Genomic DNA, 25,465 nt, shown 5'->3' on the forward strand with positions numbered 1-25,465 from the left:
CAATTACAATGTTTAGGTTACTCCTGTGTGGTCCCTACCATTCTGTGCAGGGGCAGCCCCTGGCCTCCCTTTAAAGGGGGCAAAGTGCTCGCTTCTGAGGAGAGCCGTCCTTTTGAACAGCTCATTCCACCTGGGAGGGTGGGGTGGAGTCAGGGGGACAGTGGAGGCAGGAAATGGAAGAGGACGCCCCATTGTGGGTGTTTGTTAGGGGAGTTTTACCAGCCAGAGTTGTAGGCTTTACCTTAGGTCACTGATGCAGGAATATATTTTGTAATTTTACATTACCTCGTCTCCAAATGAGTTATATATTTTTTTAATTTATTTTGGGGTTTTTGGGACCCTTTGCAGATCGGTGTTGCGTTGCCAAGGAGGTTGTACAGATGTGAAGGACCCGGAGTGTGACATACAGGCATCACGCGCAATGGGTGAGTCCATATCGATCAAAGCCTTTTTGGGGTTCGGATACTTGTGCACTCTTAGCAGTCGGGGTGCCTAGTTAAGACCCTCTTCTACGAGAGAACAGCAGGGGGTAGAGATGGGTCTTGGGTGTGCAGCTGTCTCTCTGTGGAGGACTCTGTACCCCTCGATGGGATCATGACACCATTCTTGTCTACGTATATATATATATTTTTTATTTTGAATGCATTGGCCACCGTTTGGTAGAGAATCTTGGATTTACAGGCACAACCATGTAAACTTAAATTATGGGCGTGAAAGCTGCCGTTCAATCTAATGACGGATAAATCTGTAAATAACTATGTACTCGCTTTGTATCGCATGACCAAGCGGTTTGAAGCAAGACCTGTTTCCAATCCACTAACTGAACCAATAGCAGAGTTTAAATATCTAAGCTGAGTGACCTGTTCATTAACTTTCTTGTGGCTGCCACATTGTGGACTTTGCGCTGTTTGTGGGAGGCGGGCCAGAGGCAGGCCTTTGGGCTTCTTGGCACATGGTCTACAAGTTCTTGCACAACCACCCCCGCAGATCTGCCTAACTGTGAGCTGCCCCCAAGCGGGGTAGATGAGGACTTTGGGGTGGGTGATCCGTGCCCTGTGGGGCAACAGGTTTTACTTCTTGTCTTTATGTTGAATACCTGATCGAGCACAAACCTAAGTCCTCAGAGCAGACAGGCACTTTCTAGAGAGCATTTAAACTTCAGCAGGGATGAACTAAACTTGGGGTGCGCGCCTAAAACTAGATCATGTGGGGGAGCCTATAGGAGATTCTGGACTTACATGACTGGTCACCTCCTGATGACATCTCTGGGCGAAAGGTCACACATCCTTTCACCCGCCTCACGAGAGGAGATCTCCAATTAATGCAAATCGCAGAAGGTGGGTGGGGCGTAGAAGGATTTTGGGTGTTTTGTTGGAAAATGGGCGAGTAACAGGAGTTCTTTTAACTGGGCTGTGAGGTGGGGGGTGACCAAAGTTGTGCTTGGTCATATAGTGGACTCCGTTCTATCCCTCTACAACTCTATTCAATACAACTATATTTCCCTACACTAATTCACCACCAACACCTTCAGGGTTCCGCAGTAGCGTGCTACTCTCCTCAAAGCGCTTTGACGCCTCATCACGGGTAATAAGCGCTATATAAATACAATGAAACAGGAGCACGTGAACGGCTCCCCACTAAAGTTATGGGTGCGTTCAGTTTAAAAGTGCCAGTCCTCCCTCCAATACGGAGAGAGGAGACCGCTGTGGGGTGTGAGGGACCAGAGACTGAGGGGTGGGTGGGCTGGCGGCACCCACATGTTGGAGTAAACTCTGGCTCTAGTAGTGAGTTGGGGGATTTAGAAATTAAAAGCTGGTTGAAGCAAATTGGTCTGAAAGTAGTAACTCTCCTAACAAAGTTCTGGGTGAACGGTTCGGCGTCCTTTGGGGTCCCCTGTGAGCAGAAGGACATTGGCCCTGGATGTCCTGCAGCTGGTGCCAGGCCCACAATGCACCAGGCACAGGAGAGGTCTCGGATGGTAGCGGGCAGTGGGCTTCCCAGCTAGAGGGGGGGGGGGGCATTTGTCCCACCTAGGATCTACTGTTGGCACCAGCTTGCACTTCAGGCTGCCGCTGAGGAGCAGCGACGAGCACCCCAACTTGGGGTGGATCACCCGAAGCTCAACGAAGGGGGAGAGACCTTCGTGGAAGAGCGCTGTACGCACACTAGTCCTCAGAGCGAATAATGACAGTATTGGGGGAAACCCTCATATCATTCTGGTCCCTCAAAGCACATCTGAGCTCTGCAATTTAATAAAATCAGATCCATTTTAAATACCATTACACAGGATATTGAACCTCTACCCGAAGACGTTCTGAAGGGATGTTGTCCAAATAGGACATTTCGGAGGAGCTTGACCCGGCGGTGTAGTTCATCAGGGTACATGATCTTACATCAGGTTGCCCTAGCAGATCTGGGGTTGAGCAAATGATGCATTCTGAGACCTGTAAGATGGCTAAGTATGGATTCTTTAAGTTTTAAAGAATACATTTATTTTAGAAAGAATGATACAATCACAAGAAACCTAAAAAATTAGTACATTGGAATAAGAAAAAATAATTGAGTAATGGGGGAGAAAATCAAGCAGGGAGTATGAACATGGACCATGTACAACAAACAGGTTTCTGATTTAAGCAGAAGGTAAGCAATAATACGTATAACAAATGGTACATAATATATTGAGAAAATAATACAATCAAAATGGGAAGTCGGGGAGTTTCAAGGACTTCTTGAGCACCATGTAAAGGGGCCAGGGGTGATTTTTGCAGAGTTCTATCTAGATATGAATTCTAGAGCATCTTATAGAGCGGTTCGTGGTGGTCCCTCAATGACATTGCAGCATCTTTGAGGGTGAGGGGACGGGGGAAGAGTTCTCATTCTTGATATACTGGCAGTTCAGGACTTCTGCACACAGGCCCCAGGTCATTCCCACCCCTCCTGGATCCATGGCTTTCTCTGGCACACCTTCTCCTGTACACAGAAGAACAATCACTTGGCCAGAAGCCCCAGAACTGCTTTCCCTGCACCCATGTTCCATTGACCGCCTCCAGAAGAAAGTTGTAGGCAGTTCCTGCTTTGTGTATTGTGACATTTATTTTCTATGGGGTTTTTTTTTTTTTTTTTTTTTTTTTTTTTTTTTTTTCAAATGCTTCCAATCATCCTGTCATAGCCTGGTTGCGCTGGTTGAGGGAACGTGTGAGATGGGTGTTCAGGAGCTGGTGATGACCCACCATCAAAGATTGGTCTGGTTTCCTTCGTCTTTGAGGGGGGCACAGCTGCACCCGCAGACATATTAATGAAAGTTATTGCGTAGACTGAGCAAGTGATCACTTCGCTACCACAGGGGTAAATACCCTCCTAGACCCCAAAAAGGGTCTGCTTTGGAACCTGAGCTCCTCTTCCCTTCACTTCTAAGTGGTGGTGATGGTCGGGGGAGGAGGAGGGGGACATACTCTGAAAGCCCTTTCCCTGTCTGCTCCTTGATTCTAGACCAGTGGTTCCCAACCTTTTGATTTCTGTGGACCCCCACTTTATCAGTACTGGAACCTGAGGACCCCCACTGAATTATTACTGGAATTCGGGGAACCCCCCCCCCCCCCAAACTGAGTTATTATGGAAAACTGGGGATCTAATCTGTTTACATTTTCTAAGCAGTCGCGGACCCCCAGAGGAGGCTTCGCGGACCCTCAGGGGTCCACGGACCACAGGTTGGGAACCACTGGTCTAGACACCTTATTTGTTTTTGACTTTCTGCACTGAGTTCAGGGGTGTACTTATGAAATGGTTAATCTCACTGTTTAAAACTGCAGGGGTAAAACCTTTCAAAGCACCCTGGAACTAGTAACTCTCCCCATCTACAGCCCTGGGTTATGGACTTTTCAAGTTCCTCTTTAGCCAACTGCTGGAACACAAATCATAGTGAGCAGAAGGCTTCTATTTTTAATTTCAACTTAAATGTCAGCAACAAATGCGATTTGCACTTTGTAACTTATAAATATCGGATTTATGCAACGAATATTTTGTCAGCGTTTTAGATATCTACAGTTTTTAGTTGGAGCTTCGCCTGAACTAAGAGAATTGAAATGTAATATAGTTGGAACATAACACAATGCCAGTTTGAATGGATCTTCTGTTCATAAAATTATTGCTGTTACAATTCAATTTGTGATTTTTTTTTTTTTTTTTTTAATGCTGTTTATGTGGTCCGTTTTAAGAGAAGTAAACCAATAGAATCGAGAAATCGTACTCTCCAGCCATATGCAGAACAATCATTTTCACACAAGTGAAGGACAAGAAACAGGGGGCCTGTCTGAACCCCAGTTCTCTCTATAAACCAAGCCTTCCAAGGAGCCCTCTGGAGAGATTCAAAACCGGTCTTCTCTTATTTCATCTGTTTCTGTGCACAGCAGAGGACACGAGATTACATGGAACAATGAATGAAGGAGACATTTTTTTGTTTTCAATAACCCTGTGGTAACCCCAGACAAGTCAGTTAACACAATCCACATAGAAGCCTTTAGAGTGAACTGTGCTCAAGTGCACACACTGTGGCTGGCATAACTTCAAATGAAGTGGAATTGATTTGTCCTTTATCCTAATTCTGGGGGACCGGTCCATTGCTGGCCACAAACTTCAATCACGTGTTCCCCTCCACGCTCATTTGTAGTGGCCCTTTGCCTTTCGCTCGCAGCGAGTGTCTGCTTTTAATGTTCTTGTTTTATGAGGTAAGACCACAGTCTTCCTCATACTTTCAACTCCCCAACATCAGGGGCGTAGGTAGCATCATGGGGGGGTGTTACACCCCCTAAGGAATGTATTCTGTAGTAATTGGTTGGGTACAGGTGCTTTAAGTCGGGGACAGTGAGGTGTTTATCAGAATTCCCTTGGGAGGTTTTACAAACACATGCAGGCAAAAACACACACGCTTTTGTCTCTGTTTTAAAGGTCTTAAAATGGCTATTGTACAAAATATTGAGTTATAAGTGTCCCTTACAATCCACACTCCTCTCTTCAAGCCACTCCTTAAGGCCGCACTCTCTGCCCTGCTTCTCGGATAATGTCTTTTAACCAGCACGATTGTTGTGAAATCTGAAGCTCACAACCCCCTAATCTTACTGACAAAGCTACGCACCTGCCCAGCATCTACAATGATTCACTAAGGATTCGGGAGTGTAAGGTGGCACGCCGAGGCTTATGCTGGATGTGCAGTACTACGTGCAGTAACACGTCAGCACCACTGGGGGGAGCAGTGAGCCTGGAAGCTAGCACCAGACATGGCTCTCTTTGGGGCTCACCCAAACCAGTTAGCACCATCTGCACTAAACCAATGTAAGACAACCTTGGCAAGGCTCCACCTTTCAACCCCGCCCCACGATACCTCCACCAATAGGAGGTAGTCTTATTACGCAGAGTAAGGCTCACGGCAGGAGAGGCTCTTGCATGCTCTGCTAGGACAAGCGTACCAGCAGCAAACCTTAGCAGTGCTGTTGTCCCTCAGAACATGCTCTTTTCTGCTGCCACTCACCTCTTGCCGCGGGTTGGCTGGCCCCAATTGACTGGGGTCAAGCCCAGTCTGCCCTCTGCACCCACCAACTACTCCTGTATGCGGTTCATACAATACAATACGCCCTTATTGGCACGACCAAATATACACATATTACCAAATCTTGGATCTTTACAAAATGTTTAACCAATGTGATCGAGCTAGGCGAGTCTGTTTTGAAAATGTCATCCTGGGCAAAACGTCTGCCCTACCCATCGGCCATTGTTCCTTTAGGCGATACTACTGGGCGCAGATACAAACCTATCAGCCTTCAACATTGGGTGCCATGTAAGAAAGGAAAAATTGGATCTAACATGGGTGCAAATGCTTTGTTCTCAAGCAATCTTCATTCTTCACTGATTTAATTTCCTGGATGAAAACTCATTATTTGCTTGTAATGTTCATGGAGTGACTGTGGGCAATTTCTGCTGGCTCCTGACTGATGCCCTCCGCCTTCAAACTTGTAATAGCGCCTTAGACCATTGCTTGGTGTGCCCAAGTGGGAAACAGTTCATGAGACATTGAACTCTTTAAACCTTTTCCAACTAGACTTATGTTTGTAAGAAAAAGCTTTATTTCTCTACCTACGTGCTGTGAAATCCCATGCATTGCTTTTTATAGTGTTTTTAAAAGTGATTTATAGGGGCGGCTACAAAACAGTGTTGCCTTCCTCCTCGCCCTTCTGTGGTGCAGTGGAGCGGTGTCCTCCTCCTCCTGATATAAACCTCCACCCTGCTCGGTGATGGGGGAAGTGAAGTCACCAGAGGGGAGGGAGTACATCCTTATGGGAACAATAACTGTATATGAGCGGGGAGAGGATGGATATACGTAACGTGCAGTATTATCGTGTTCAAAGTTCTGAACGTCGATGCCAAGTGGCGACTGGCCCCTTAACATGGGAAACCATCAGTGGCGTTGGCACCCCCTGCCACCCCCCAGCCAGCAGCAAGTTCTGAAAATCATTTAACAATGAGAGGATAATAAACTAAGTATATTATCCTTTCATTGTTAAAGGGGCGGGGCATTGGGGATGACGAGCACTGAGAGTGCACTGTGCACTCCCCTCAGTGCGCATGTATTTTCAGCCAGCTGTCTTGGGCCGGCCAAACACACATGCGCACTGTGCTCTGCCGGGCTGAGTAGAGCAGGCACAGGCTCCCAGTCTGCCTGGGAGTGCCCTGGCTGCGTGCTCCCAGCCAATCCTGACGCTGCTCTGAGGATTTATTTAATTTTATTAATCTCCCCCCTGTGTGCCGCCTGCCCCTGTAGCCCTTGCGAGCCGCGACTGGAAGCCACTGAGGCCATAATCGGACATCTTCTATTCTTATATTGTGTTAAACACTTTTGTTGTTTTTCAAATGATCTGAAACCTGTAATTCACCGAATTGGTGGCGTTTTTAAAATCGCATTTTATAAATGTTGCCCCATTTATTAATAGCAGCATGTGTGTGTGTGTGTGTGTATATATATATATATATATATATATATATATCTGTGTCTATGAATGTCCGTTCTGTGTATAAGAAGCTCAATTAGTAATCCTAAAAAAAAATTCGAACAAACTTAATTTTAAAGGATTTCACAGATATAAACACCGAAAGTCACCGGTTGCGTTAAGATATGCAACCTGCGTCTATGAACGGTTCATGACTTCATCATCACACTACAAATGATATCATGGCTGACATCACTGCTGCCCAGTGATGACATTCCAGATATTGGCCAGGTACACGGTGACTAAAGGTCGCTTCACTTACACCACACAGCAATGCATACACTTGTGCACATTATTTGTAGCTAGAAGGCTGCAGTACCACTTTCGACATACAGATGTCCTCGCGATGGGTACCTCTGGAATGAGTCTGTATTTTCACCTCTGGCTAGCTGATGTGGAAAAGAGCAGCCATTGGTGGTTCCTGCGATATTGATGATGTAAATGGTGACGTGATGTAATTGTCACTTCTGATGTCACACTCCCTAAACATATTGACGTCATAGATGTTGTTTGTAGCTGAACGGCTGCAGAACAACTTTAAATGACTGTTCCCACAATGTCCATGTATAGAAATAAAACTGTATTTTCTAATTTGTCCTTGCCCTTGATTGAACTCTCCGGCAGTTTGTGATTCGAATCCCACTAGCGATGACTACACCTTTCATTCTTCCAAAGTCGATAAAAATGTGTACCTTTGCTTTAATAATATTAACATTAGTTATTTCACAGCATTTGGATTTCTAATATGTAATTGCCTTCAAAACTTTATAATTCGTCTGACTTCCTACCCATCTTCGTGGGCGCACACACTTTGGCTACGTTCACCCCTCCACACGCCCTCCCCTTCTCCAACTTGCCAATTTTTCTTTCTTTAATAGATCTCTGGTGACTTGGCATCGTAAGTCGCTAAACTGGAATTCCCCTTGGCGTTGAGGTTTGACTTAAACCACAAAGAAAGCCTGTTTCTGCCGTTAGCAGCTTCACTTCCGCCCTGCACTTCCTGCTGTTCAAAACAATTTAACCACCACCTCATTTTATGGTCATCTTTAACAAAACCCAGAAAAAAAATCGATGATTAATGTTCCCGCAAACCCTTCTGCGATCGTTTATCTGTTTTTTGTTTTTAATTATTTCTTGTTGCAAAGTAAATTCAGGGACTTGCGAAGTTTTCACCAAGAGGGGACACAAAGCAAATGAGACGAGAGGGATTTAAATCTGTGTGCCTGGTCACTGCTGGGTCTGGCCCAGCGCCTGGAACAGCTCTCTGCTCTCTCAAGACTATTGTTACTACTTGTGCCAGGGAAGAGGATGTGAGAACTGCTGCCACCGACCCGGAAGAGAACATCCCCGAACAATACCATTTTTTTTTTTTTTTTTTATTGCTCTCTTTGTGTCTCCAGGTCTGGTGCTACATTAAGGCCATCATATGTAGCTGCCTTACAGCGCCAACAGAAATGTCCACAAGAGGGCACCAAGGTGCAACAAATAGCCTCAAAAACACCTTATTGTTAGAGTAAAGGCAATACCTGAAAATCATAACATGAGTGCGGAGGGAAAGTTCTCAGTACTTTTAAGGACCAGGGCAGAGTTTGTCAATGTCGGGAAGTTAACTGATTGCACTTGGAATAAATATACATAGACTAGCCTCCGGGGTGTAGCTATCATTAGTGCAGCAGGTGCAGTGACTGCCTGTTATTACACATAGAGAGGATGGGTGAGGGGTGGGATTTTGTCTGCTCCCATTTCACCTGTTAGTATGCAGTACCTTGTACGTTTCACCGCTACTGTTCGGTGAGTATGCACTCCCACTTCGGAATTTAGGCATCAATGGACCGGGCAGTTTCCAAGTAACTTCCTATCAGCCTGGAGAATGACTTGGGTAGTTCTCATTACCAAGTGCCTCGAAGCATACATCAGTGCGGATTAAACATTACTTCTTCTGCCTGAATGAGACCAACACTGAAGTCCTAGGCGCGGGCGAATCACTCCCTACACCTTTGAATAGCCTGTCAGCCTTGAAGCACCTCCAAATATCTCTCAGGAAATTAGAAAACTACCTTGGGGGTATCATGAAACCAGCTGAATTGGGGGCCTGGTCAGAACTCAACCATCTGCCTTTAAGGTTGTATGGGTTCTTGAGTCAACTATTTGTTTCAGTTTTTTCAAAGTCCCAATTGATCTCTCCAGGTGAAATAAAGTCTGTAGTTAAAACTTCAACGTTATTCACCAATTTGCCTGTGAACTCTACACAAAATAAATGACTAGAGCTCATTAAAATGGGCGGCCAGATCCAAACAGGTTGCTAAACAGCTGGATGCAACTCATGCAATTCATGCTGCAGAATTGTGTTCTATTGTTTCTTTGCACATGAATAAGACTCATATAAAATATTTATTTACTTCAGGAGGCATCTATCGTCTTGTATTTTTCTCAGTTCCGTCTCCTCGATGTAAACCGCCAGACTCGAACTGAATCCGTGTCCCCGAGTGAACAGGGGCAGGTTTCATTATGAGTAGATTTACTCTGAAACTTTCCAGCTCTGTAGCTCAACGTTGTGAAGGCAGGCGCTGTTCGATAGGATTAGCTGGTTTCTCTATATTGGCCACTCTGGTTCATCTCGAAATCAAGAGGTGCGTATGAGGGATGCGAGTAACACAAAAATGTAACCAGGATCTGCCAAGAAGTGCCTCGGTTCACCAGGTTCCCTCTGGGAGGTGCCTGGGCTTCACCAGGTTCCCTCTGGGAGGTGCCTGGGCTTCACCAGGTTCCCTCTGGGAGGTGCCTGGGCTTCACCAGGTTCCCTCTGGGAGGTGCCTGGGCTTCACCAGGTTCCCTCTGGGAGGTGCCTGGGCTTCACCAGGTTCCCTCTGGGAGGTGCCTGGGCTTCACCAGGTTCCCTCTGGGAGGTGCCTGGGCTTCACCAGGTTCCCTCTGGGAGGTGCCTGGGCTTCACCAGGTTCCCTCTGGGAGGTGCCTGGGCTACACCAGGTTCCCTCCCGGAGTTTCCTGGGCTACACCAGGTTCCCTCCCGGAGTTTCCTGGGCTACACCAGGTTCCCTCCCGGAGTTTCCTGGGCTACACCAGGTTCCCTCCCGGAGTTTCCTGGGCTACACCAGGTTCCCTCCCGGAGTTTCCTGGGCTACACCAGGTTCCCTCCCGGAGTTTCCTGGCTTCACCAGGATCCCACCCGAGAGGTGCCTGGGCTTCACCAGGATCCCACCCGAGAGGTGCCTGGGCTTCACCAGGATCCCACCCGAGAGGTGCCTGGGCTTCACCAGGTTCCCTCCCGGAGTTTCCTGGGCTACACCAGGTTCCCTCCCGGAGTTTCCTGGGCTACACCAGGTTCCCTCCCGGAGTTTCCTGGGCTACACCAGGTTCCCTCCCGGAGTTTCCTGGGCTACACCAGGTTCCCTCCCGGAGTTTCCTGGGCTACACCAGGATCCCACCCGAGAGGTGCCTGGGCTTCACCAGGATCCCACCCGAGAGGTGCCTGGGCTTCACCAGGATCCCACCCGAGAGGTGCCTGGGCTTCACCAGGATCCCACCCGAGAGGTGCCTGGGCTTCACCAGGATCCCACCCGAGAGGTGCCTGGGCTTCACCAGGATCCCACCCGAGAGGTGCCTGGGCTTCACCAGGATCCCACCCGAGAGGTGCCTGGGCTTCACCAGGATCCCACCCGAGAGGTGCCTGGGCTTCACCAGGATCCCACCCACAGGATCCCGCCGAGAGGAGCCTGGGTTTACCCAGGATCCCAACAAGAGGTGCCTGGGTTTAACCAGGATCCCAACAAGAGGTGCCTGGGTTTAACCAGGATCTGCAGAGGAGTGCCTGGTTACCCAGGTTCCCTCCGAGAGGTGCCTGGGTTAATCAGATCAGACTCCTACATGTACTTCCTTCTCCTCAAAACTCTCTGGAAGGTTCTTCTCTTTTCCTGGTGAACTACCACAGAATTGTAGCACAGCCAATCATTTCAGCTTCTATAGGCTAGGGGCACTCCCTATATTTGTCTTACCAAACACTTGACAAAAAAGGCTTCAACTCATACGAACCCAGCAGAAAGGCTAGGATTGGGCTTCAGTATTGTCTCTCTATTGGAGACTATCTGGACAAGCTTCATTGGCTGGACCACGGAGATGCGCATTATTGTCAGGGTCCCCTGCATCTGTCAGTGGGCTCCTTCCCTAGTGCCATCAGGATCTTGGGTCTGCGGGGTTCTATGCTGTAGACGAACCCCGATTGTAGGCAGGCCATATTAGGGGATCACTGTGATCTCTGGTCACTTGTTCCTGTCTGGCAGATCACACTGAATTGTTTCTATTGGAATGGGGCCAAGAATGATTTGTATATGGCGGATCTCTGTCTAGAGTGCAATGGTGGGCAAAAAAATTAGCTGGATTGTGACTTTGCGTAATTACAGCCGGCTCGGATTAATTCAAGAATTCAAGGGTCGCCATTTTATTTTTCCCTGTAAGCCCATCACTCTTTGGCACCATTGTTTATGGTTTATGAACATCTAGTTTTCAGAAAACAGTTCAAAACCCGGCTATTGGTATGTTGATTCTCTAGTGTGTACAGAATATATGGTCCCTCCGTGCCAGTGCTGGCCATGTATCGCTATCCCACCCATGCCAGTGCAGGCAATGTGGTCCCTCTTCCACCCATGCCGGTGCCAGCCTTGTTGTCCCTCTTCCAGCCATGCCAGTGCCGGCCGTGTGGTCTCTCTTCCACCTGTGCCGGCCGTGTGGTCCCTCTTCCACCCATGCCACTGCCGGCCGTGTGGTCCCTCTTCCACCCATGCCACTGCCAGCTATGTGGTCCCTCTTCCACCCATGCCGGTGCCAGCCTTGTTGTCCCTCTTCCAGCCATGCCGGTGCCAGGCGTGGGTTCTTTCACTGACCAGTGCAAGGACACCCTTTGAGAAAATAAAGTGTTTTATCAATTTCAACAAAACCAATAATTAAATCAAATGAATGTTAAAATGTCAGAAGTTAAAACCCAGACCCATGTGGTAGGACCAGTAACGACGACCTAATGTTCGAGGAGAACTGAGGGAAAATGACATCTAAGGAAGAGAGATGGAACCCAATTCTGGATTAAGAGTAGAAGCCAGGGCGAGAAAACTATTGAGGGGTGAATGAAAATCTAGGAGCTCAGAAGTAAAGCTTGAATAAGGCGCAAAAATCCCAACATCGCCGTCTCCTGCTGCGCTGGTCCATGACGGCATCAAGGAGATTGTGGGGTGCAGGTCACGCACGACAAATAAAATAAAGACCAAAAGAATCTAGTAATTCAAGTTAAGATGTGCGGGAGCCTGTGGTCAAGGTGGAAACCCCCCTGGTCAGTGGAGCCAACCTGCTCTCTGCTGCCTTTATGTCGACCGGGACGCGGTAGAATGACCGGTGCGCCGGGCTTATTGCAGACCTCCTACAAATTAATATTCTAGATCAGTGGTTCCCAACCTGTGGTCGGGGAACCCCTGGGGGTCCGCGAAGCCTTCTCAGGGGGTCTGCGACTGCTTAGAAAATTAAAAAATATTAACAAATATTGACAAATTAGGTCCCCAGCTTCCAGTAATGACTCAGGCGGGGGTCCCCGGATTCCATTGATGATTCAGTGGGGGTCACTGGGTTCCACTAATGTGAAAGTGGGGGTCCACAGAAATCAAAAGGTTGGGAACCACTGTTCTAAATGCAGTGAGGCTGTGAGTTTGGATTGTTTCAGATTGACAGTGTCTTTATCGCTCCATGAGTCCTGAAGAGGCCCGTAGGTAAAGGGGCCGAAACACGTCAACCTTTTTGTCAAGGAGGTTGCAAAAAATAGTTAGCATACAGACTATGATTTGAGCTCACATCTTTCCTTGAATCAAAGCCTAAGGAAAGCGGATATATAAGATGTGATAGCCGTCGCAACCATCTCTGTTATGTGGATAAAAATCTTTATATATTTTGTCAACCACTTTTCTCTAATTAGTTTTGGAGATCGATAAAGACTGTGTCTGTACACGTTTGTACATATGTGTTTGTAAAGAAGTATAATGTAAGTCTTTCTGTACATTATATAAATATATATATGTTGTATGTGGGCTATTGTGGGTTTTTATGTCCCAAAAAATCATGAGAATAATTTTGTTGTAATTAAAGCACATTACCAATGATCAATTTATAAGTTCATTGTGGGTAATTTAATTTTTCAATCTGTCCCTACTGTTGCACCACTTCTATTTATGGTTTTCATTTATTCTACCCAGGCATAGTAGGGTTATTAGGGTAGACCCCTTGGTGTTTGCACATTCTCCCCTGCCTTCAAGGCACACTGCCAGTCTCTGCCATTTGTGTGGCCAGCAGCACAATTCTGGGTACCCCTGCCGTATGATTCTGGGGTTCCTTGTAGACTGGATTCTTGGTGGTGTTGGGTCAATCAGTAACGATTGATCTACTCATTGTATTGATAAGTGATCATCAATATTGGTTTGTGGGAAGAGTAAAATGTCTGACCTTGCAAGGGTTCTCGATATTTGGAGCAGGGCCGTGCCACACAGGACACTGCATTTCTTTTGTTGAGCTTTCATGCCTTTACTCTGTTAGATGAACCCCACCTCTCTCAATGCTCAATAAGACAGGTATTCAATGTACGCGTTGATCTCCTTAAGGGAGAGCGGGCACCACATACAATGACTAGTCTGCAGAAGTAGATCCTTCTGTGTGGGATCCTGGCCTCTGGGTCACTCCACTTGTCCATCCTGGGTGAACAGAAGGACATCTGTGCTTGGGACAGCATCCAGGAACCTCATCTTCTTAACTGCACTGTATTTATTTATGAGTTTTTATATCGCACGGACATTACCCCGAGGAGTCGGAGCGCTTTACACTACAGAGAAAGAACGTTACATGAGAAATTTTGCATAACATGGCAGTAGGTGACAATATGTATAGCTACTACGGTTACTCATGGTGAGAGTTGCATAATTACATAATCATTACAAATTACATATTTAGAAAACCTAAAGCGATTTAGGGTTTCACAAATATACATTCCATATTTAGAAGACTTCAATCAATCAATAATTTGTTAAGCACACTACTCACCCGGTAGGGTCTCCAGGCACTGTGGGGGTTGCTACTGCTCGAAGAGCCATGTTTTGAGGCGCTTTCTGAAGGCTAGGAGGTCCTGTATCTTGCAACTTGAAGATTTGAAGCAGAAAGGTCATTATAGCTCTCAAAGATGTCAAGTAACAGTTGGTCACCACTGTAGATGTTGTGTTGTCCTGACTTCGGGGTCACCACTGTAGATATTGTGTTGTCGTACGTCAGGGTCAACACTGTAGGTGTTGTGTTGTCGTACGTCAGGGTCAACACTGTAGGTGTTGTGTTGTCGTACGTCAGGGTCAACACTGTAGGTGTTGTGTTGTCGTACGTCAGGGTCACCACTGTAGGTGTTGTGTTGTCCTGACGTCTGGGTCAACACTGTAGGTGTTGTGTTGTCCTGACGTCTGGGTCAACACTGTAGGTGTTGTGTTGTCCTGACGTCTGGGTCACCACTGTAGATGTTGTGTTGTCCTGACGTCTGGGTCACCACTGTAGATGTTGTGTTGTCCTGACGTCTGGGTCACCACTGTAGATGTTGTGTTGTCCTGACGTCAGGGTCCCCACTGTAGATGATGTGTTGTCGTACGTCAGGGTCACCACTATAGATGTTGTGTTCTTGTATGTAACCGGCCCAAGAGCTGGTTGTGTACATATGTAAAATGATTTGACTTGCAGGACACCGCATATCTTCTACATGCTTTTGCCTGGATGAGGACACAAGGTGGATTATTTTCCTGTGTTTTGTTTTCATCATAAAAACCTGGTTCTTTCCCCAGGATTAGAAACACCAGATCAACTAGTCTGCTCTTCCTTAGTCCTTGTGTTGTCATCGAACCTTGTGTAGCCCAGTTTGCATGGCCTTGGCACTGTCCTTTGGGCACATTCTGGGCTTTTTCACCAGTCAGGGTTCCAGGAGTCAGATCTCCTTGGGTTTGGTTTGTGTCACGATGGGTCTCTTCGGTGTGGTGGTTGGTGATGGTTCCATGTGGTCTGAAGGAAGACTCCGTGTGCATCTACGGAGTGTAGGCCTGTTGAGTCTTTGAGACCTCTGGTGTGTTTGTGTCATGTGTGATCTGTCCTTCCATGACTGTGAACGAGTGTCTGATGGGTTGTGTTTTTAGGCGTGTAACAAACCCTAAAAAGCCAATGTGTGTGTGTGTGTGTGTGTGTGTGTGATTGTGGAATGGCCTCTGCGAGTGTGTTTGTGTGTGAGGGGTATTGAGTTGTGTTGGGGGTGGAGTCTGGCTGTGTCCTGTTGTAAGTAGAAGCACAGATGTGTGTGAGTACTGCTGTGTCCTGTTGGACACACTCCCTTTCTCCACCTGTGTGGCTTTGTCCCTCTGTCGTGTCTGTGCCACACAGACCTTAAATAGTCTCCAGTGTTACCCTTGCCCAGCACTGTTCCCCATCTTTGTTCAAGTATTTTTTAATTCGTTTATTTTTTGCAAAACTGTTCCTGTGGGAGGTGGTTTTTAGGGTCGAGCCTGCGTTGCATGCGCTCGCGCATGCGTATCGCAGCGAGACGCTTTAGTGTTTAGAAAAGGGCTTGGAGCCCTGTCGACGTCACGTCCGTGTTTTTCATTGGTTCGTGGGCTTGTCTGTTAGAATCTGCTTGATTTCATTAGTGGAAGGCACGCATACGTCATGCCTTTTCCGGTGGCTAGCCCTCCTCGAGCGCAGCGACCAAGTACAGAAAACATGCGCGGCTCGCTTTTTTCTGTCGGATCGTGGACTACTTTTTCTCTATTTTCCTAGCGCGATTTCACTTGGCAGAAGTCAAGCGCTTTACACAGTTAATTTCACTTTTTCAGGTTACGTACATAAAAGCACTTTTGCCGATAGATGAAAAGTCGGGTTAGGAGTTTACAACGCGATCAGCTCTAACATGAGCAAACGACAGACACGTTGCACTGCAAATGCTTGTTACTTTAGTTATGACTTCAAGGAGTGTTCTTCACCGAAGTGCAGTTTTCTTCTGTTTTCATCCCATGAGTGATGTGGTTAAACCCGTCCCACCTCCTGCACACACTTAGTTCATAAATCGATCTCTTTCGATGGTCTCTCCTGGATTTAAACCATCCCAGACTCCAGTGTGCCTGCCTCCTCCCGAGAGATGCCCTGGGGCCGGGCACAACCTCCCTGCCTCTCTCCAGCGCCCAAATGACTCAACCAGGCACTTTCTGTGTGTTTGTTCTTGGTCAACACACGAGGTTTTCCGGTGTTCTTCCTGTGTGTGGTCCGTGTCACAGTGTACCCCGGTACCTGCCAAGAGGGGTTTAAGTGCATATTAATAACTGGAGCTAGCTATGGGCGCAGGAACATCGGTGACCTTTCCTCCCTGACCTTTCCACTCTGGCATCCGTCGATGCCTTCCATGTAGGCCATCTGAGAAGACCTTTAAACTAAACTGTGGTACTGAAAACATGTTCATGTAATGTTCGAAGGCCGGACCCTCTACTGAGACAGCTGGGCTTTCAAGTGTTGGAAGTTACATAAAGAAACAGTCCACATGTTTGAAAGTGAAGTTGGCGCTCCGCCTCGATGCCCGAGGGGCCTCGGCTTCGCAGCGCTGCTGAACAAAGTCCGGGAGTGGGGGATGGTGAAATTAACGGCAATTTAAAAGACAAACAGCCAGTCTTGCAACTAGCTGTGTGACACAATATGACCCTGTATCAAAAGCCTTAAATGCACCTTCCGGTTCGCTGCAGACACCTGCAAAACTCTCTGCCATAGGGGTCGCCCAAGGACTCACTCCTGATCTTTGTTGAAAATAACTGACCTCCTGAGAAGTGGGGTCCCGCAACTGCTGAGTGAGTGAGTGAACTACTGAGATGTAGGTTCCCGCGACTGCTGAGTGTGTGAGTGATCTGAGGACTAGGGTCCCTCGACTGCTGAGTAGGTATGAGTGAACTACTGAGGAGTAGGTTCCCGCGACTGCTGTGTGTACAAGTGAACTACTGAGGTGTAGGGGACCCTGCGACTGCTGAGCATGTGCGAGTGATCTGAGGACTAGGGACCCTCGACTGCTGAATAGCTATCAGTGAACGACTGAGGTGTAGGTTCCCGGAACTGCTGAGTGTCTACAAGTGAACTACTGAGGTGTAGGGACCCTGCGACTGCTGAGCATGTGCAAGTGATCTGAGAACTAGGGCCCTGTGACCCCCGTGAGCAGGTTTGAGTGAACTACTGAGGTGTAGGGTCCGCTACTGGTGAGCTGATATTGGTGAAATACTGATGCGAGGGGTCCCATGACTGCTGAGCATGTACAAGTGAACTACTGAGGTGTAGGTTCCCGCGACTACTGAGCAGGTATGAATGAACTACTAAGAAGTAGGCTCCCGCGACTGCTGAGCATGTACAAGTGAAACTACTGAGGTGAAGGGTCCCACAAGTGTTTAGCAGATATGAATGAAATACTGAGGTGTAGAGTCCACAACTGCTTGGTGGGTACAAGTGAACTACTGAGATATAAGGTCCCGCGACAGCTGAGTAGGTATGAGTGAAATACTGAGATGTGGTCTCCTGTGACTGCTGAGGGTGTACGAGTGAACTGAAGGCTAGGGTCCTGCGACGGAGCAGGTATAACTGAACTACTGAGGTGTAGGGTACCGTGACTGCTGAGCAGTTACCAGTGAACTACTGAGGTGTAGGGGCCCCGCGATTGCTGAGCAGGTAAAAATAAACTACTGAGGAGTAGGCTTCCGAGACTTCTGAGTGTGTATGAGTGAACTACTGCAGCGAAAGGTCCCACTACTGCTGACCAGGTATGAGTGAACTACTGAGGTGTAGGTCCTGCTGAGCTGGAACGATTGAACTACTGAGTTGTATGGTCCCCCAACAGCTAAGTAGGTATGGGTGAACTACAGAGTTGTAGGGTCCGCGACTGCTGAGCAGGTACGAGTGAACTGCTGAAGTGTAAGGTCCTGTGACTGCTGAATGAGTGAACTACTAAGGTCTGAATTCCACAGACTGTTGAGCTGGAATGAGTGAACTACTGAGGTGTAGGGTCCCACGACTGAACAGGTATGAGTGATCTACTGAGGAGTAGGGTCCTGCAGCTGCTAGGCAGGTACACATGTATTACTCAGCTGTTGTGTCCTGTGACTGCTGAGTAGGTACACATGAACTACTGAGGTTTAGAGTCCCATGGCTACGGAGGAGATTTGAGTGAACTACTGAGGAGTAGGAGCCCGCGACTGCTGACCAGGCACAAATGAACCATTTGGGTGTAGGGCTCCATGACAGCTACACGGATAGGAGGGGTCTGTGGTTGTGAGGGGTCTGTCCTGGTGGACCTGCACCTCCATGGATGGGTGAGGGGTGCAGGTCTGTGGTTAAGGGGGCTGTCCTGGTGGACCTGCAGGTCCATGGATGAGTGAGGAGGGGTGCAGGTCTGTGATTGTGAATGTTGTGAGGGGGTCTGCCCTGGTGGACCTGCAGCTCAATGGATGGTTGAGGGGTGCAGGTCTGTGATTGTGAGGGGGTCTGTTTAGTGGACCTGCAGGTCCATGGATGGGTGACGGATGCAGGTCTGTGATGGTGAAGGTTGTGAGGGGTCTGTCCTGGTGGACCTGCAGCTCCATGGATGGTTGAGGAGGGGTGCAGGTCTGAGATGGTGAAGGCTGTGAGGGGTCTGTCCTGGTGGACCTGCAGCTCCATGGATGGTGGGGAGGGTGCAGGTCTGTGGTTGTGAGGGTTCTGTCCTGGTGGACCTGCAGCTCCATGGATGGGTGAGGAGGGGTGCAGGTCTGAGATGGTGAAGGCTGTGAGGGGTCCGTCCTGGTGGACCTGCAGCTCCATGGATGGTTAAGGAGGGGTGCAGGTCTGAGATGGTGAAGGCTGTGAGGGGTCTGTACTGGTGGACCTGCAGCTCCATGGATGGTGGGGAGGGGTGCAGGTCTGTGGTTGTGAGGGTTCTGTCCTGGTGGACCTGCAGCTCCATGGATGGGTGAGGAGGGGTGCAGGTCTGAGATGGTGAAGGCTGTGAGGGGTCTGTACTGGTGGACCTGCAGCTCCATGGATGGTGGGGAGGGGTGCAGGTCTGTGGTTGTGAGGGGTCTGTCCTAGTGGACCTGCAGCTCCATGGATGGGTGAGGAGGGGTGCAGGTCTGAGATGGTGAAGGCTGTGAGGGGTCCGTCCTGGTGGACCTGCACCTCCATGGACAGGTGAGGAGGGGTGCAGGTCTGAGATGGTGAAGGCTGTGAGGGGACCGTCCTGGTGGACCTGCACCTCCATGGACGGGTGAGGAGGGGTGCAGGTCTGTGATTGTGAGGGCTCTGCCCGCGTGGGCTCACATTTTCATGCTGATTCCTCAGTGCGGACGCTGAAGGCCGGGCCGACGAGGGTCCTGTTCTGATGGTGAAGGAATCGTTTACCTTTGTCAATGTATTGATGAACCTGAGCTATCTGATGAGATAGCCTGGTGGGGGTTGGCGCCAGCTGCTGAGATCTGTGTAACCTGCAGGAACAGGGGTGAGTATGCGCTGGGCGGCTCCATCTTCGCATCTGTGATCCTCACGATGGGCTCCTTGCTTGTTCAATATGCTAAAATGTGTATTTTCCGCATTATTATTGTCTGTGTGCATTTCACGCTCTTGCATCCACTTTCGGGGTGACCATGTACTGTACAAAGTTTGTAACGAACGTTCTTTTAGATAAAATACTAAAGTCCGGGTGATGAAAGGCTGTACCTTTTACTGTGGTTTATAACTTGTTGCCGGCACACAGCTCTGTCGCTGCATACTTAACCCCCTCAGCTATCTCCGGGGCACAGCTGTGCAAAGAACAGATGTCTCTCTGAGGAGAAAGGAATTAATCCAATCGCGTTAGAGGTGTATGAAGAGTTGGGTGATCGTAGCACCTGGTACAGTGCTTTGAAGCTGCAAGATTCAAACCAAGCGTTGTTTAAAAAGTTCTTACATCACTAATTTGGCTCGGGTTACCTGCTTTACCTGAACCGGTCTAGGTGTAGTGGGAGCAGTATAAGGGATATGTTGCCTCAGGTAACCCCTCCCCTTCCCACCCCCCGGGACAAAAAAGGGGATCTAGCATTAACCGCCCCCACCCCTCTGGCGCATAGCTCCTCGTCCGGGTCGAGTTTCTTAAAGCTCCGGCTTCTTTGTGCCACAGTTTGTGCCAGCTGACTGAACCCGTTGAGGCGGTGCCCGGTCCTGGCAGCTGAGCCTGGCACAAGGGCCGCCCTGTGCCCGTGGCCTCGCATCACACACAGGTGGGGGCTTTGTTTGGAGGGCTGAGTGAGTCCCTGTGGGGAGAGAGGCGAGGCGTCTCTCGGCTTAGGCAGGTGTCTCTCCAGCATCACCCATTGAGAGCCAGGGCCACTGCAATTATGAGATTCTCCAGCGATTTTCACGTAATTATGGATTTGCCTCATTTGCCACATAATCCATCAACTGCCGCATAATCTGCAGATTCTCACGCAAAAAAATGTTTCTAGCTCAAATGGATCAAAAGTTGCGAAAAATATAGCGACTTGGGTTCCTGCGCACTGGAAGGCTTTCTGTAAATGTTGACTGGTTGTCTTCAAGTTGCTTATTGTTGTATTTGGGTGTTAAATTTGTACTAAGTAGGGTGAACTCTCTTCTCAGACACTGTTATCAGGTGTAAAAATGACACAGCAGTGAGGTAATGCTTTCACAAAATGTGCATTTTCCGCATTATGCAGCGCAATTTGCCTTTTCGTGGCACATTATTTAAGTCAACCTTGCCACATAATCTGATCCTCCTTTACCACAGAATTGCCACATAATCCTAGTGGCCATGCTGATAGTTCCTGTCAGGTGTGTCAAGCTGGGAATACTCTTACGATCGGCACCACCCCGCCAGCCCTGCTCGGGGTAGCTTGACACACTAACAGGCCGTAGGGCACCTGTTTAAATGTGGGGGCCACCATGGTGGAAATTCCAGCAACACTTAAAGATGGTTTTTGCTGGGTCTAGTTGTGGCATAAGGTTGTTTCGACAGCTAATGTAGAAGACCATATTTCTTTTTTTTCTGCTCAAAACAAAGTTCATCGGGCAAAAAACCCTTTGTTGCGCCGAGGTCCAGTAGGAGCCAGTTATAACTGGTCACTTTTAATTTTAGGCATATCCTCTGTATACCCACTCTGCTGGAGATTCCATTTAACCAGTTACACATGGCGTTGTTCCTTTTCCATGATCTGTGATGATGGATTGATGACTGTCTCAGCAGAGGGACCTAGAATTGGATGTTCGTTCATTCTGAAAAGTTGCTGCTTCTTGGCGCACAGGTAGGCACTGTGAGAGGCTGGCACCGCTATGTGGGTATTGAGGTATCAGTGCTCCTAGTTCAGCACCACTGGGGAAAATACTGCAAATATGTACATATTACAGAGCACAGACCTAGCTGGAGAACCAGAGAGGGCTGACAGGGCAAGGCCCTAGGGCTATACAGTGACTGGGCGAAGGTAATATGTAGACTTAGGTCAGGGGTAGCGCCTTGAAGAGTGTATCTTCAGTTCTTTTTCTCTGAATTTTAGAAGTAATGTGTAAAACTTAATGCGGGGCTCTCTGGGTGCTTCTTCCTAAGGAAAAAACATGTGCTTTAGGGAAAGAAAAAAATGTAGTGTAGGGGAAAGAGCAAAACATTGCATCTGGCACCATCTAGTGGTTCATCCACACAAGCTGCCGAATTACCCCATGAAGAAATACATCTTTCTGATTATGGTGGCCCTGGAAACTTCTAGCCCTGAGCCTTAATGCACTTTCTGCTTCCCCCTCCCACCTTTGTGACAGCCCTGCTGCAGTCCCAGCAATTCACTGATAAACTGATGATCAGTCACTTGAAGGGCACTGGCCGGCAGTGAGGGCTAGAGGACTAAAATATGGTGGGGCGCGGGATGATGCCAAACTCATCATATATGCGGCTCCCCTGGTGCAGCACTTTCCCCGGCATCCACGAGCAGGAATGGAAGGACTTCCTTCCTGCTCCGTGGAATGCGAATCCATCCAATCCTGGAGCTGCTCTCATTTGGAGAAGGCTAACCCAGCGCTCTTTGAGACTGGAGACCTGTGCCAGCAATCCCCCGGTCGTTTCACAGTCCTGGGATTGCAAGGTTTACAGTGCGCATGTGTGGCTGGCCAAAGCAAGACAGCCGGCCAACCCGACATGCGCACTGAAAGAGGCAGCAGTCATCCTGCAATCACAGGATTAAGCCCCACCCCTGCCCTCACACTCTCACACTGTACACCGTGCAACCTGCGGGGAAAAATAAAATGCATTATTATTGTGCCATTTAGTTTATTTGTGTTTGCCTGCAGCGCCCGCAGCAAGCCGGGCGATGCTCCTCCGCTCTTTAGGAGGAACCACCCCTGTCGAAAGGCTATCACGCCTTTGCGCCAGCCTGGCGTCTTATTGCTAACAGATATGAATGCAGTAAGAATGCCCCTTTTAGGAACCACCCATTAGTGGCAAAATCCTGCCCCATTTCATGAACATCTACAGTACTCTGCCCTCTTATCGCTAAGTTTGTGCTATGCCAGTGCCACACCAAAGCTTTGGCAAAGCCGAGAGGTCTGACCTTGGCAAGTGTAATTGTATTCATGTAGCGCTTACTACCCCTGAGGAGGCGTCAAACCGCTTTTTGGTGAGTAGCATGCTACTCTGGAACCCAAAATGATTAATGGTGAATTAGTAGAGGGAAATATGAGTTAATCTGAGCTGGGGACACGTGAGTCTGTTAGATGGATTGAATAGAATAATGGAGGAATAGTGGAGGGAAGAGTCTAAAGTGTTAATTGGGAGAGCCTCGTAGTAAGATGAGGTTTGGGATGAGTAAAAGGAGAGATAAGTGAGGGAAGAATTTAGAAGGGTTGTTTGGGAGATCATAGTAGTAAACAGAGGTTTGGGATGAGCCAGGAGGTATACAGGGAGTGCAGAATTATTAGGCAAGTTGTATTTTTGAGGATTAATTTTATTATTGCACAACAACCATGTTCTCAATGAACCCAAAAAACTCATTAATATCAAAACTGAATATTTTTGGAAGTAGTTTTTAGTTTTAGCTATGTTAGGGGGATATCTGTGTGTGCAGGTGACTATCACTGTGCATAATTATTAGGCAACTTAACAAAAAAAAAAATATACCCATTTCAATTATTTATTATTACCAGTGAAACCAATATAACATCTCAACATTCACAAATATACATTTCTGACATTCAAAAACAAAACAAAAACAAATCAGTGACCAATATAGCCACCTTTCTTTGCAAGGACACTCAAAAGCCTTCCATCCATGGATTCTGTCAGTGTTTTGATCTGTTCACCATCAACATTGCGAGCAGCAGCAACCACAGCCTCCCAGACACTGTTCAGAGAGGTGTACTGTTTTCCCTCCTTGTAAATCTCACATTTGATGATGGACCACAGGTTCTCAATGGGGTTCAGATCAGGTGAACAAGGGGGCCATGTCATTAGATTTCCTTCTTTTATACCCTTTCTTGCCAGCCACGCTGTGGAGTACTTGGACGCGTGTGATGGAGCATTGTCCTGCATGAAAATCATGTTTTTCTTGAAGGATGCAGACTTCTTCCTGTACCACTGCTTGAAGAAGGTGTCTTCCAGGAACTGGCAGTAGGACTGGGAGTTGAGCTTGACTCCATCCTCAACCCGAAAAGGCCCCACAAGCTCATCTTTGATGATACCAGCCCAAACCAGTACTCCACCTCCACCTTGCTGGCGTCTGAGTCGGACTGGAGCTCTCTGCCCTTTACCAATCCAGCCACGGGCCCATCCATCTGGCCCATCAAGACACACTCTCATTTCATCAGTCCATAAAACCTTAGAAAAATCAGTCTTGAGATATTTCTTGGCCCAGTCTTGACGTTTCAGCTTGTGTGTCTTATTCAGTGGTGGTCGTCTTTCAGCCTTTCTTACCTTGGCCATGTCTCTGAGTATTGCACACCTTGTGCTTTTGGGCACTCCAGTGATGTTGCAGCTCTGAAATATGGCCAAACTGGTGGCAAGTGGCATCGTGGCAGCTGCACGCTTGACTTTTCTCAGTTCATGGGCAGTTATTTTGCGCCTTGGTTTTTTCCACATGCTTCTTGCGACCCTGTTGACTATTTTGAATGAAACGCTTGATTGTTCGATGATCACGCTTCAGAAGCTTTGCAATTTTAAGAGTGCTGCATCCCTCTGCAAGATATCTCACTATTTTTTACTTTTCTGAGCCTGTCAAGTCCTTCTTTTGACCCATTTTGCCAAAGGAAAGGAAGTTGCCTAATAATTATGCACACCTGATATAGGGTGTTGATGTCATTAGACCACACCCCTTCTCATTACAGAGATGCACATCACCTAATATGCTTAATTGGTAGTAGGCTTTCGAGCCTATACAGCTTGGAGTAAGACACCATGCATAAAGAGGATGATGTGGTCAAAATACTCATTTGCCTAATAATTCTGCACTCCCTGTATAGGAAGGGCCTAGAAAGGGTTATTTTTGAGACAATAGTAGTAGAATGAGGTTTGGAATGAGTCAAAGGAGATACATGAGGGAATAATTTAGAATGTTTTTTTTAGGAGATCATAGTAGTAAACCACGGTTTGGGGTGAGCCGGCTGGGTTAGAGGAGGGAAGAGTCTAGGAAGGGTTATTTTGGAGATCACAGTAGTAGAATGAGGTTTGGGATGAGCCAGGAGGGATAGAGGAGGGAAGAGTCTAGGAAGGGTTAATTGGGAGATCCTTGTAGTAAGATAAGGTTTGGGATGAGTAAAAGCAGAGCTACGTGAGGGAAGAATTTAGAAGGGTTGTTTGGGAGATCATAGTAGTAAACTGAGGTTTGGGATGAGTAAAAGTAGAGATACATGAGGGAATAATTTTAAAGGTTTTTTTGGGGGGAATCATAGTAGTAAACCAAGGTTCGGGTGAGCCGGGAGGAGTAAAGGAGGGAAGAGTCTAGGAAGGGTTGTTTTGGAGATCACAGTAGTAGAAGTAGGTTTGGGGTGAGCCGGGAGGGGTGGAGGAGGGAAGAGACTAGGAAGGGTTATTTTGGAGATCACAGCAGTAGAATGTGGTTTGGGGTGAGCCAGGAGAGGTGAAGGAGGGAAGAGTCTAGGAAGGGTTATTTTGGAGATCACAGCAGTAGAATGAGGTTTGGGGTGAGCCAGGAGAGGTGGAGGAGGTAAGAGTCTAGGAAGGGTTATTTTGGAGATCACAGCAGTAGAATGAGTTTTGGGATGAGTCAGAGAGTGAAGCTAGAGGGTAGATTGAAAGAGGTCTAGGCTGAGACAGTGGTGCATTGAAGAGTCATTTTCTTTCTCTTGTAGAGTAGGAATAAAGTGATACACATACATATTCC

General features: G+C 47.8%; 1 long non-coding RNA gene across 1 annotated transcript in view; it reads left to right on the forward strand.

The window, feature by feature from the left end:
• Positions 1-344: 344 nt before the first annotated feature.
• The window catches only part of LOC138258570 (uncharacterized), a 29,066-nt gene continuing 3,945 nt past the window's right edge, over positions 345-25,465 (forward strand). Inside the window, exon 1 of the long non-coding RNA XR_011198422.1 lies at positions 345-425. This is a non-coding gene — a long non-coding RNA (uncharacterized lncRNA). The remainder of the gene's footprint in view (positions 426-25,465) is intronic.

Source organism: Pleurodeles waltl, chromosome 9, assembly GCF_031143425.1.
Source record: "Pleurodeles waltl isolate 20211129_DDA chromosome 9, aPleWal1.hap1.20221129, whole genome shotgun sequence".
Taxonomy (NCBI): Eukaryota; Metazoa; Chordata; class Amphibia; order Caudata; family Salamandridae; genus Pleurodeles; species Pleurodeles waltl.